This window comes from Lolium rigidum, chromosome 2 (genome assembly GCF_022539505.1).
Source record: "Lolium rigidum isolate FL_2022 chromosome 2, APGP_CSIRO_Lrig_0.1, whole genome shotgun sequence".
Taxonomy (NCBI): domain Eukaryota; kingdom Viridiplantae; phylum Streptophyta; class Magnoliopsida; order Poales; family Poaceae; genus Lolium; species Lolium rigidum.
Window position 1 is genome coordinate 209,013,732 of NC_061509.1, and position 15,038 is coordinate 209,028,769.

Genomic DNA, 15,038 nt, shown 5'->3' on the forward strand with positions numbered 1-15,038 from the left:
TCCCAAAATTAAAATAGTTAGGTCTATAAAAATATTTTATTTTATTAAAAAAACATGAATGATATGATGCATGATGCATATGACTTAGAAACGACACGGAAAAAACCAAGCAACGAGGAAAATCTAATATAGGGTTTTTCGGGATCGTTACACATGTCCACCAAATCGTGTCTCCTCTGCTAATTGGGGAACTCCACACACTGGATCTTACGGTTCTCCTCCACTGATGCTCTGATAGCTCCAAATAATAGAATTTTTTACCTAGGATTTTTTTTATTGGTATTCACACGGTTTCGTTGGTTTTTGCTCTTCAACTAACACTAATATCGCAAAACAACGAACCTTATTTTTATACCACACTGATCGCTGGGTAACGTGGGAAAATAGTGTACATCTGAATAATCTAAACGCACATAAACAATACACGTTTATGTTTAAAATGCAATACAAGTCAAAGTAGTTGTTCTATCGGATGCATTACACACGTCAGTTGCAGTAGAAAGAGAGATAGTGCATGCTCAGACTTAATGGTTCTGGTCAAGACATACGGCCGGTCAACGACCAGCTTTTTGGACAAGATAAATTGCACGAAAACGACCGCAAGCTAGCTCGCACTCACTACAGAGATCGCATGAGTGACGAGTCCCTCATTCTCAAGAAAACAGGATGGAAAAGGGAGAGCCAATTATGTTGAAGTAGCCGGCCGTTGTGTCATCTCATCTGGTCGTCGGCACAGCTCCCACGCCGACGGCCAGAGCGAGCCGTCAGCACGGGCACATGTGGGCGGAGGCTAACGGGCGTTATCCTAGGGAAGATCCTAGCCGTTGGCATAAGGATATCGTAGTACAGCCACAGCAGGGTCTGTGCCCACGGCATCGCTATGGGCGCAACTATTTCGAAATAGTTCCGGTAGCCTACTAGGAACCTGTCTTGTGCCGACGGTCTCGATAAAAAACCATCGGCACATGTTCTAGCCATCAGCACCTTGTGCGTTTCCTGTAGTACGTGTCAACACACCAATCTATTTTTAATCCTTGAACGTCATGTTGAACACATCGAAGCTCCCTGCTGCAACCCTAAAAAGAGCATTTCCCTGCATCCACTCTTCTCAATCACTCGTCTCAATCTGAATCCTGGCAAAAGCCTACACGGCTACACCCACCAACGTGACTTTCAGGCCGTGGCTGCCTCCCACCACAAAATACACCATGGTATAGTCCTACGGGTAGCTCTGTGTTTTGTCACTGATCAACTCGTGATCCCAAAAGAAGCATGATTTTTACCTTCTTTTGGCTGTAGAATCAAAGCCTAGGATGAAACACTGGTAGAAAAATGGCCTTTAGTCGCGGTTCGCAACTGCCATTAGTCGCGGTTGCGCAACCGCGACCAATTAAGCGCGACTAAAGGCCCCCCTTTAGTCGCGGTTGCTTACGAAGCGCGACTAAAGGCCCGTCCACGTGGGCGGCTAGCGTGCGCCTCGGCGAAGGACCTTGAGTCGCGGTTGGTGTCCCCAACCGCGACTAAAGGCTATTTCGTTAATTTTTTTTAATTCATTTGGGTTTCTAATTTTTTTTCACTCTGTTTTTTTTTCTATTTTTTTTCAGAATTTCTATTATTTCAGTTATTTGCATAGCTTAGTCTCTATCTCTAACTACACTTATCTCTAGTCAAATTACTTACTCGTGGTCAAACTTCCCGCTCGGTCACCCATCCTCCCACTACTCCACCTCTAGCACGCTTAACTTCCGAGTTCCATTCCGTCCCGCATCCAAGTGCTACGCGCACATGTATGTGATAGTAGTATCATATCAATCCTATTAACATGTTGGTCGATGTCACATTTTTTTATTGTTTGAATTTCAAATAATTTTTTTCATAAACAAAAATAATGATGTAATAATAATCGTGATGTTGGTCGATGTAACATGTTGTAGTATCATATCAATCCTATTAATTTTTTTCATTTTTTTATCTCTAGTCAAATTTTTAATTTTTTTTAATTTTTTTAAATATTTTTTAATAATTTTTTTTGCCAAAACCTAAAAATTTGAAATTCTAAAATTTGGGTAAAAGTAATAGTAATCTTTATGCTGGATGCAATTATTAATTTTATTTTTTTGAAAAATTTAAAAAATATAAAATCCATAATTTATAGCAAAAACTAAAATCTTCCTGCTTTCGTATTTTCATTTGGAATTTTGAGAATCTAAAAATTGGCTAACCGGGTAAACCCGGGTGAATTCGGATGTAACTTTTTTCCAGGATTTTTTTAATATATTATACGTTTTTTTCCGACGTCGGCAAACGTTATTGCGGTTTTACCATTTTTTAAACTTTTTTTGCAAAAAAAAGTGAAAATTCGAATTTCTTAATTTATCCGAATAGTAGGTTGCATAACATACAAGAATCTGAAAACAACTTTTTTTTTGAATTTTCTATCATTTTCTTTTGTATTTTACAAACCAAAAAAAGGCGATCCACAGGGGGGGGGTGGTGGTGGTGGTGGTGCAGGGTGCGTGGGAGTATAAAAACTCGGAATTTCCGCCGGCTGCATCCCTCCATAGCCCTTTAGTCCCGGTTGGTGTTACCAACCGCGACTAAAGGGGTACCTTTTCGTCGCGGATGGAGCATTAGTCGCGGGTCGCTTCCCGAACCGCGACTAAAGTCCCCTTTAGTCGCGGTTCAAATATTTTCGGGACTAATGAGGGTGGACGGAAGCCTCTTTTTTACTAGTGAAAGAAGTGCAGCATATCCCCAAAAAATATAGGTGTGCAGTGCAAGATAAGATCAGGTTCGATTTATTACTACTCCCATAGGACTAGGAGTGGCGATTTTCACAAAAGTAGAATAGCCATGGCTGGAGCTCTCATCTGATATTAAATCCCTCAGATCTCCCATACGGCGCACACAAACGTAGAGACCAAGAAGCACAATCCCATCCGCCCGAGAGATCTGCCGCCCATCACCCAACCCTCCTCCCCCTCCCCTTCCTCGCGAACCACAACTTAACCCTAGCCGCCCGGCCGCCCGGCCGCCCGCTGGTAGTCTCTATAAATAGCCCGCCCTGTAAAGGCCACTTCGCCATCACAGTGAGAGAGAGTAGTACTCCAGTGAGTACCTAGCTGCCATTGATGGAGAGCTTGGAACAAGGAAGTGGGAGTACTGCTAGTCATGTGGGCTTGCCAAAGGGGCGCTTACCGAGAGTTCTTTGGCATTCTGTCCACCTCTTGAATCTTGCAAGGGAGATCTCACGATCTGTTGAGCTCTTGCGGATTCCTTGGAGGTGGGCATACTGCCAATGGAGCTGTGTAGGCCTCCCTTTGTAAAACCCATATGGCACAAATCATGTCGACTTCTTGCCTACTACTTTTCCTGGTAGATAGGAGGTTATTGCCAGATTTGGTGACGATCTTTGTAAATTCACAAGTTTGGTTTTTTTGTTTTTTGTTTTTTTCTAGGATCTCCTTGTTTGGGTTTTTTTTTGTTGGCTCTTGTTCTCTTGGTGAATGTTATGATTAATCATCCATGATGCTTTTGGGGAAAATATTGTTATGTTATATCTGCATGCCAGTTCTTGATCTGTTTTTTGCACTATAAACCCCTCGTCTTGTGGGAAGGGAGCTGGGGTTCTTGTCTCAGCATGGCCTTCATTTGGATCTGTGTTCTCTCCCTATTCCCCATTGACCAAATTCTTCCATCATTGCTGTCCTCCCTGCAGCGCTGCTCGTTGATCTTTAACGACAACAGTGACATCCCAGTATGTGACAGTGAGAAGTTCTGTAAGTCACCGAACTTTGCTATGATTGCTTCCGATTTGATGTTTTAGTTAAAATACCAGTGACTTATTCAAGCTCTAGCTTGGTTAGGGTTTTGTGCCCGTGAGGCTGTGACAGATGATAGTAATGATGATATGTGATTTTCTTTTATGTGTGTTATGATTTCTTCCTCTGTGCTTTTGCATCTTTATCATTATTGTATTGCCTGTTCCAATAATATTTGTTCTACATGTATGTACGCAAGTTGCAGCACAAGAACTTTATTTCATGCGCCTCATGATATCAATCGTAGACCCCTGCGTGCTAGTACAGCTGTCAGCGTATTTTGTTTGTTTGTATTTTGGTGGTCTCGTGTTTAATGTGATGGCTCAGATTTGTGTATGCTAGTCAATAACCTGAACCGTGGATCGTACATCTATATGTAGTTTTACCCAACACAGGTCGATCATTACGAGGTCGGAAAATGCAACGGAAGCTTGCTTCTTTATGTGAGTTTGCATGCATGGTATATTATTGTTTTATTGGTGATGATTACTTGAGTGTTCATCACATGTATGAATAATTATATACTCATATATCTTTTAACAACGGGTACTAGCTTGTTGAAAGAAGGAAAAAAAACAGGTGTCATCATCACTACTGTATGTATGCACAGCTTCTGTAATTAATTTGATCAGATATGTCTAGCTAGGCAGCTGTGTGAGCATGAACTTACACTCTTGAGTCTTGACTGTCAATTGTTTCTTTAAAAAATTACCCTCTCCACAGCATTTTTTTTCCATTGTGGGTTTTATAAATCTTCTGCACCATTGAGTTCGCATTTGTATGCTATTTGTTAAAAGCTCATTAGTCATTTTCTATGAGATGTTTGCCATTTACAAGTCATGCTTCCATTCCATATTAAATTGAAAGACTTGCAATACATATATCTGGCTTTTGGGGAACAAATCTAGTTATTGTGATCATGCATGGATCCACATTTTGCTCTGCCAGTTAATATGTAAAACTAGAGTAATTTTCTTAAATCTTGCAAGTTATCTGGGCAACTAGGGATTAGTTTTGTTCTATGTTTGCTTATCCTTTTTGATTAACAGTGACATGATTGTTAGTGATGTTTATACCATCGTAATACTCTCGCATATATTCCTTGGCCTTCTGTTTAATTTCTGTGATAGTTTTCATCTTTGTCTAATGTGGCTACAACTTTCTGATTTTTTAATCTATAGTTCTTGATTTTTTTTTTCAGTCACGAGCTTGTCACCTTATGTTAAATTGCCCCGGTTCAATGTCGCAAGCAGTACTTAGGGCATGTACAATGGGTAGAGAAAGCACGATTTTTTTAGCGGTCCACATAATGTAGATAAGATAATAATAAAAGTGGTAAAATGTATTATTTATTATTGTTATCTCTAACAGTGAATTAGGATTAATTTAATTTAGTAGCAAATTCTGTTGCTAAAGAAAGAGTCATGATACAACGAAAAAATAGATTTCTTTCTAATTTTCTGAAACATCATCTTTTAGCTAAGAGAAGGTACAACCTTTTGTTTCTTTATTTCCTCCTCTAAGTAAACATCAATTCAACATGACAAGTTTAAGAGAAGGCTGACATCACCATATTATGATTGGCTGCTTAGAGCAATTCCAATAGTATAGCCAACTGTTGGCTATAACAAGATATCATATCATTTGTAGTTATCATATAGCTAACATGTACAATAGTTGGCTATAAGAATGTAGTACTTACTAATATATGGCCCACCTTTCAGTCTCACAAGGTGCCTAGAAGCACGTGCAAGAGCTGGCTATTGCATAGTAGCCCACCTCCCTTCTCTCTCCTCTTCTCTCTCCTCCAACTCATCTAAAATATATTATTTAATATCTTATAGTCAGCTGACTGGACTCTATTGTACTTGCTCTTAGGAGATAGTTCATTCCAGAGGGCTCTTCATTCGATTTCTAACCTCATGTATATTTATTGGACTGGTCCAGCCTGAGCCTAGGACTGAGAAAAATTAAATTTTCTGATTTCCAGATTTATCTTTCTGTTCCTTTTGTCCTGTCAGTTTCCCAGATAGATTTTTGTCTTCTTGATCGATACAGCCACACCTTTCACGCTATCAGTTCCTTTAATAGATCCGTGATCCCTGTCAGCCGTGCAGCAGTGTATGCAGCTACTTCAACGGACTATCATGATCTGAGAGCATACAAGAAACCAAAACTTTCTAAATGCTCAGGAAGTCAGGAGATAATATAGCTAGCTATGCATCTCACCATCTTCGAGAAACAGATTTTGTTGGCACAAAGAGGTGTGCTAGGTGCGACCTCTCAATGTTCTTTCATGTCAAAGGCTAGCACGCAGAGAGTAGGCCGATCGATGCACCATATGGGGGATTCCATTTCCACCACGGGAATCAAATCATCATGGACACGGGCAACAAGACTGAACAGCCTGCACTGCTAATAATGAAGGCCTGTCACCTTTTGGTCTTGGGTGCATAGTGAGTCAATGAACGAGAGCTTGCTCAGCTGCATGCATGCTAGGGGTCATCACTTTACATGTTTTCAGGCTTGCAGCGTCGCAGCCACCAGTACTACCACTCTTCTGCAACCCCCCCTCTCTCTTTAGCATGCAATTCCTGCTTACATGTAGTACTAGCAGGAAACTCAGGCTGCCATTATTGTTCCCCATTGAACCCAGCTGCCTGCAGGTGGTCCCCTTCATCCGTGGTGGCCGGTGGGCACCAAGGTTTCGCCCGCGCGGTGTTGTGGATCTTCGGAGGCGACCTCGTCGCATATGGTGGTGGTGCCGCCCGTTGTAGCTATGGCCGTCGACGTCTTGGTCAGTGGCTATAGGCGGTGTGGCGGTTCGTCTTGGCTAGAAAGGCTAACTGGCACCATGGTGGTGCCGGCGTTGACGAGCTAGGTGTCCATCGCGGTGGCATTGTTGGGTGTCATGGCTCAACAACTCCGGTGATGGTGGCGGCACCGACCTCACGGCTGGTGGCGATCTAGCTGACTGCGGGGATTGGGGAGGCATGGCTGCAAGTGAAAATCGAACCCGACTTAGACCTCGGTGGACAATGACGGCGCATGTGAGTCGCTACGTTGTTAAAGGCATCGTTGTTGCAACCTTCGTCTCCTCACTCGGGCTGCGCTAGGGGAAACCCTAGATATGGGTCTCCTAGATCGGACGATGGCAATCCGCACTGCGCGGAGCCATTCTCCCCCTAGAGATATCATTTTTGGAGCAAATGCTGGCTAGGGGATGGGTGGGGGAGGGGGCTCTGAGGTGGAGCTGTGTTGCTCTTATGGCATCGACTATGGAGGGTCTCGGCGGTGTGGAGCCGCGGAGTCTCGACAAACGATGTCTAGTGAGGTGCGTGCGCGGGGAGTGGCCGACGTTTGGCGCCATGGTGGCAACATCGGTAGGTCGACGATGTTTATGCAGATCTTTAACCATGTAGATTGCTCACTGGTCCGGTGGTGGTGATGACATTGTAGCATTTATATGAGATGATCGCTAGAGTCTACTAGACCGCATGAGCGTTCTCCTTTCGCCTACGTCTCGGGATGTGCGATATGTTCTTGACTTCTAACTGATAAAGGTATTATGTTTTCTGTGGGCACAAGGTCATGCTGACATGATCTTCATCTAGTTAATGTGTGGAGGTTACATGTTTTTTTATGTATGCTCTTTCTTCATGTTTTTTTGAATAAATTAATAAAAAATTCGGAATGCAACTTTTCGATGCAAAGGCCAGGGTCTCATCCTCCATTAAAAAAAGGTGATTAATCGGTATGTTTACGAGTGTTTCCCAACGAACAAAACCAAAGGAGATGCAACGTACGTGACCGAAAAAGAAAGCAATCCAGATCCAGCGCCAGCTACCTAGCCGTAGCTCCCTGCCCTGCATGCACAACGGCACAAGGGGCACGGTTCATATATCATACCAAAAGATCCTTTCGATGATGACCGGGAGATTTTATGCCGGAACGAGGCAACGAGCTGGGGTGGAGCGTACTGTGGCGGCATGCATTCCATGGATCGAGAGGAGTGGCAGTGATGGATTGACGCCATCCATCCCAACGATCCGGAGCCGGCCGCAACAGCCCCACAGTTTTTCGCACGCGCCATCATGCCCTTTGCTCCATCTGCATCTCATCTGCATGCAGCGTCTTCCTTTTCCTCATCATCTGCGAACTGTACGTGTCTGCGGCTAGCTACGGGCGCTAGGTCGAGCTATCGAGGGGAGAAGATATTCGATCAGGCCGGGGTGATGTGCCTGTGCATGCCACGCGGGAGTGGTACTACTGCACCGCAGGATTGGATCTTTTCTCTTCTCTATGATCGACAAAAGCTAAAATGTTCCACTACCTTGTGGACTTTTGGGATGTTCTGGGCAGCCTTTGGTGCTTGGTGGTGTTGACATGCAAGGGCCATGGCATGTTTCAGAGGTCTGCTTTTGTGGTCGTCCGTGGGGGCGCAGCTTTGCTGATGGTCCGCTGGGTTGGTGCTTCTCTTCGTTGTGACCACTAAACTGAACAAGATCCTCAAGGAAGAAAGTGATGCTAGGTTTAGGTGTAGTAGTAGACTGAGATGTCAAAGATAACATGACTTTCTGATTTTTTTGGAGCTGCCTATTTATTAACATTTTACGGAAAAATAATTGTTTTTTTGATAAAAAGAACATATTAATATCGTGAAAATATAAATTACATTCAGCCTCTGCAACAACTAGATGTCCAGAGACATAAAAAATGCACACAAATAAGAAAAAATAAACAAGAAAGAGAAAGAAATTAAACAAAGACCTACCGCGGCGATGAAACAGTCGCAACAATATCACTCTAACCATCACCAAAGATAACACTCGAAATACAACAAATATTCTCCAAAAGCAACACCTCCAGGGAAAAAATGCACCAACATTGTCATTGCCTGATCGAAGATCTTGGATTTTCACCTTGGAGAAAATCTGAACTTCCAAAACAATATCTTCAACAGGATCATTACCAAGTATAACCAATGAATAAGAGATTTTGGATTTTCACCCTGAAAATCATGATTTGGTACTTGAGAAGCAACACAAAAAATACGGTCCACCTATGCTGCCACCCCCTCTTGCCAACGCTGCTGCTGCAAGTCTCGAAACACCCAAAGAACCTGTGCAGCATAGTGTTCATCGCAACCAACACACCTCTCCGCCATTACCAACCTCCGATCTCACACACACAAACTTTCTCCACTTCTGTCAACTCCATGGAAATATACATATATATTTAGACATGTCCCATGGCACCACAGGAAAGCGAACCTTCACGCCAAGCCCCCATGAAGCCTCATTGAGCGTGCACAACCTATTCTGATCTAGATATCCAACGACACCATGAGCGAAACAACGAAAATCACCGAGAGAAAGGCCGAAACTCGTTAGTGGTCAAATCAAGGAGGCCTTCATAAGTAGATGGGTGGCTTCGTGCTCGGAGACAACACGACGAACCCACCATTATTCCAGCAAAACCAGCAGGCCCCCACACCACCGGTTAGATCAGTGGAGGAGAAGGCTGATGCGGCGCCACACGCCCACCTAGGCCTAGAAGGGCCATATCATACCCAGAGGATCAGATCAGACCTTCAATAGTTCGGCATATCACCAACGAGGGGAGCCAAAGTTGGGGGTGGAGGTTGGCGACGTGAGGTATCGCCCCATGTTGCCCTAGGGTGCGACATACGGGTTCCGTTTCTCTGGTAGGTGATGTCTACGAACGCTTTTATTCTGGTAGACAGTGTTGGGCCTCCAAGTGCAGAGGTTGGTAGAACAACAGCAAGTTTCCCTTAAGTGGATCACCCAAGGTTTATCGAACTCAGGAAGGTAGAGGTCAAAGATATCCCTGTCAAGCAACTCTGCAATTACGATACAAGAAGTCTCTTGTGTCCCCAACACACCCAATACACTTGTCAGGTGTATAGGTGCACTAGTTCGGAGAAGATAGTGAAATACAAGTAATATGGATGATTATGAGTGGTAATTGCAATCTGAAATAAAAATGGCAGCAAGCAAACATGTAGCAGAACTGGTTGTAAACGGTGTTTCAATGCTTGGAAACAAGGCTTAGGGATCATACTTTCACTAGTGGACACTCTCAACAATGATACCATAATGGAATACATAGATAATATCACTTCACTACGCTACTCTGAACCACTCTCCGATTTGATAATAAACACAAATTCACTGCGTAGGGATGCATAAACATTTCTTAAAGTTCGCATTCCCAATCTATGGACACCCCACGCTGTCACTTTGAGCATATAAAGCTGGTACTAACTAGTCACTACAATTCATAAGTATTTTTGTAAATTAAGCTTAAGAAAAACAAACATGGTGTGCACACTATCACCTTCACACCATTGGACAAGGGGTCCCCGAAGATCACATAATAAAACCACTTGAGTAGCATAATAGTTGAAGGATAACATCTACTTATTCAACTAGATTACAAAGCTCCATGATCACATAAAGATCATAAATGGAGAGATAGATAGACCACATAACTACCGGTAAATCCCTCATCCTCGGGGGAGAACTACTCACTCCTCATTGTGGGAGTCAGCAATGGCGATGAAGATGGCGGTGGAGTCGATGGAGATGGCTCCGGGGCAATTCCCCGTCCCGGCAGGGTGCCGGAACTGAGACTTTTGTCCTCTGAATCTTGTCTGCGGCGGCGGCGGAGCTACAAAACTTTTCGTAGATGGAGGCCAATTGATTTAGGGTTCACGCATTGGGAGGCTTCTTATAGGCGGAAGGGAGAGGTCGGTGGAGGCCTGGTGGCCCTAGACCACCCCTTGGCGCGGGTCAGGGCCAGACCGCGCCTAGGCATGGTCTGGCCACTATGTGAACCTCCTCCGTCTTTGCTCTAGACTCCGTCTTCGCTCCGGGAAAAATAGGAACTTTGGCTTTTGTTTCGTCCAATTCCGAGAATATTTCCTGTACAACTTTTCTGAAATACAAAACAACAGAAAACAGGAAACTAGCAATGTGACATCTTGTCATAGGTTAGTTCCGAAAAATGCATAAAAGTACCACGAAGTGTAAACAAAACATATAGCAATTGGTGTAAAACAAACCTGGAGCATCAAAGATTATAGATACGTTTGCAACGTATCAGTAGGCTACACTGAGCTATCGTAAAACGACTAATATGGAATCCCTCTTGTTGAACGGAATGACCGTCCCAAATTTGTTGCATTTGTTTCGTACAATAAAATTCCATTATACTGGTGGAGGTTAGACCTCTTGGAAGTTTTCCTAGATGACTATGATATGTTGTCAGTCTATGTGGAATTTTTCGGTCTTTCTGTGTGTTTTTTCTTGGTGTAGGTTTTCTCGTTCAATAGAAAGTAGGGCACGAGGTTCACAAAACATCTCTTAATAAAAAAAAATCGATGAGTTCCAAGGGTATGGCCATGTATGAATAGTATATGCAATTAAATCCCATGAACACCAAATTATAATCTCTGTGTTAAACATAAGCATCTTCTAAAGAGGAAGATGACACTTATTACACTTTAGTCTGAAGGATAGCTTCCTTCATGGAGATTTGTTCATTTTTGAGGTATAGAAATGCATTTAAAATCAGATGTTTGTCAATCAATCTTCCATAGCATGATGGATCTTTCATCCTTAAGGGCTCCTTTGATTCATAGGGTTTGGAAAAGAACTGTGTAGGTTAGGATCTTATAAGAAATTTTTGTGTACAAGTTGTTTGATTCATAGGAACGCATTTTAATCCTATAGGAATCTTGTAGTGCAAATCCTATAGAAAAAAAGCATTAGGTCATACCTCATGAAAAATTCCTTTGCTACAATCAAACACGCTTCATCTTTCCATAGGATTCACATGACCATGACATCCCAACACCATGCGTTTATTATTCCTATCTTTTTCCTATTCTAGATTGCAAAAACCAGGTAGTACTTTTAGGTAATCCCTCCCCCTAAAAGGAAAAGCATCATGGTATTTCCTACGGGCAGTCCATAATGATAATAAATCCAACATACAAAAATAAACCAAGTGTACGTCAACTATGTTTCAAAGTTTATGAAGTTTTTTCAGATGGTTGCCAATCAATCATCCATAACTAGCATGATGTATCTTTCATCCTTAAGAGTGCAAAAACCAGGTAGTAGTTTTAGGTGATCCTCCCACTAAAAGGAAAAAACATAATGGTATGTCCTAGGGGCAGTCTAGAATGATAATATATCTTGCATACCGAAATAAACCGAGTGTACTCAACTATGTGTTGACGTCAGAAACCCCCTGGCGGGCAGAGACGGGCAACACAGTAGAGCCGGGAACAACTAGGGCTGCGGCCGGCCCCAGTCCCTCAGAGCGACGGCCCGCAAAGCCTCCTGGTCACACGTCCGATGCTATCGCAAGGGCGTGCCACCTGACCTATACCTGGTCGGGAAGGTGTGGATGATGCCTCGCTTAGTTTCCTGCATGGCATACACGTAAACATTAAATACGAGCCTCGATCGGCTCTCGGGTTATCTCGTGAATCGGCTCAAAGAGCCGATCCACCCATGATTCGTACAAGGTGTCCGAATATATGGTGGTCCTGCTTGATCAAGATAAAGCTAATTAGATCTACGACGATTTAGGGTTTTCACCGCATAATCGGATCATCCTACTCACGATTGGGCCTCGCGCTCGCGCACGGTGACCGTAAGCCGATCCTAGACAGGGCCTAAAAACCAACACGAGGTTGATCCCCGGAACATCCTTTCTAGGGCTCGCAAACGTCACCCTAGACGCCGCTGGATCCTCCAACCCTTTGTAAGGCCTAACTATTGCGGATGTTAAACTAATCCTTGATGAACAAGGAGCAACCGTAACGGATCAGATCTACTAAACTATGATCAAGCGGGGTGCCGCCCCTACACCTAAGATATGTGTAAGGGCGGCTAGATGTGCAAGGGTTGCATAACGAAAGCATGTAATTCGAAGAACAATGCTAACCCTAACACATCTAAGATAACTACGTTGCTCGCCATCAAAAAGGCTTCGAGCACGAGCAACGCATGAACAACGTGGGCAGGCTTGTGCTGCCTAGATCGCGAGATGCGATCTAGGCAGCATGGTGTTTACCGGAGAAACCCTCGAGACGAAGGAGTTGGCGATGCGCCGAGATTTGTTTGTGTTGAACGTTGGTTGTTGTTTATTCCATAAACCCTAGATACATATTTATAGTCCAAGGGACTTTCTAACTGAGGCGTGCACCTAACCGTGCACGGGCTAAACTCTACCTGTTAATTTAGATACAATCTACTATAATTAAAGATACACGGGCAATCTAGCCCAAATTCTCCGTGCAAGGCCGCTTCAGAGATCTTCCACGTGTAATCTTCCAAGCCCATCTTGATCGCGGCCCACCTCCTGATTTAGCCAAAATCTGGTGATAACACATGCCCCCTGGTTTTGGTAATGATAATTTCAAAACCACTCGTTTTTCCTCCGAGGGGTCATGTCGTGGCAGAGCAGAACCGTCGCAGATATCTCCATCATGACAACTTGCCTTCCCAACTTCTCCGCACGATTTGACAGCTTTTTGGCACCACTTCCTCGAAAACCGTTCGGACATTAAATCCCCACTTCTTTTATCTAACCGTACCGAGCGGTTCTTCTCCTCATCCCTTCCGCATTAGCACTCCAAAAGCCCTTCTGCGCACCATGTCTTCTTCCTCCTCCGCCTCATCGGGACTTTCTCTCGAGTCCTCTTCTTCCCACGAGCCGACGCCAGAACCGAACCCACAAGAGGTCCATGCAGCCAACACCCGTCGCGCCATAGAAGCCGGGGAGGAGCCAGACCATGACTTCTCCATCTGGTCCGAGGACGACAAGTCCTCGACGGATGGGGAGAGCGACCTCTGCTTCCTTGCTGGCAGGGAATCGGAGGAGGAGAGCGATGACGATCGCTTCTCCTGGGATGACTTCACCTCCTCCGAGGAGGTGAAGGAGGAGGAAGAGGAGGAGGAGGACGACGACGACAGCCCCTCCGACGAGCCGCCGGCCAAACGCCACTGCCCCGGCCAGGGAATCTCAGTGACTACGACAGCGATGACGACGACGATGAGGAGGACGAGGACAACGAAGGTCCCGCCGGTGGCCGCTACAGCAGCGACGACGAGCCCGCCGGGAGCAGCGCCGACAGCGGCGGCGAGGGTGACGACGAGGGCAGCGACGGCCCGTAGATAGGACCTTTAGCATAGGACTAGCAGTAGTAGACGGGGCAATGTATCCCCTTAGTACTTCCTTTTGAGAGCAATCAGCTCTTCTATGTAAGAAATCTGGTTTATCAATGAAGAAATTCCCCAATTTGATTTTGCCGATTTCCTTTATGCCAAATTAGCCGATTTCCCTTTATGCTGATCCGCCGATCGTCACTCAGCCAATGCTTAATGAGCCGATGGCAACGCATCGGTCTCTCACGATAAATCTCGAGATAGATCCATCCGGACCCCCCAAACTCCCGGTCAAACAGGGCCAAGCCATAATCGTGCAACCCCTAGATCTTGTAAATGCAGATCCAACCGAATGAAATGTTAAACTTAGCGGCAAAACTCCTGAAATAATGTCCAGTCTCCTTATTAACTTTAAATTTCAGACATTCTTCTACCGCATCCCTCTCTTTCAGATCCTCTTTGCTTTCATGAGAGCCCCAGGACTGTTGCTGGGTCAACTCAAACGTTGAAGCTGCCACTTCTGCAGAACAGGCATCACTTGTCCACAAATTCCCTTGTGATAGTCTGCAATGACGTTTATAATCCTGCTTTGTTTTCTTACAGCAACCATCTCTCACGATAAATTGAAATGCAGAGCCAACCGATTTCAGCAAAATCGGCTCCTTATAGCAAAGGACCTTCCGTGGCAAGCTGCCCCCCGAGCCTCAGTCGGGGCGAGAACAACAGTGAGCCGACCAAGTCGGTCATCCTCGGTTTCCAACTCGTAATGCAGCATCAGCCGATTCCAACACAAATCGGTTCTTCAGAGTGAAGAAATTTCAAGGTGAGCTGCCCCCCGAGCTTCTCCAGCTCACATCTTGCGCCTGGCTGGTCAGATCGGCTCATCATCTTTGGCAGGCCGAAGTAACTTCCGGTGAGGATGCCTTTGAATTTCTGATGCCCTCCAAAACTCTGGACGTAACAACCCCTGGAAGTGACAGCTACCAAGTCACAACCTTGGTCAAGCCTTAGG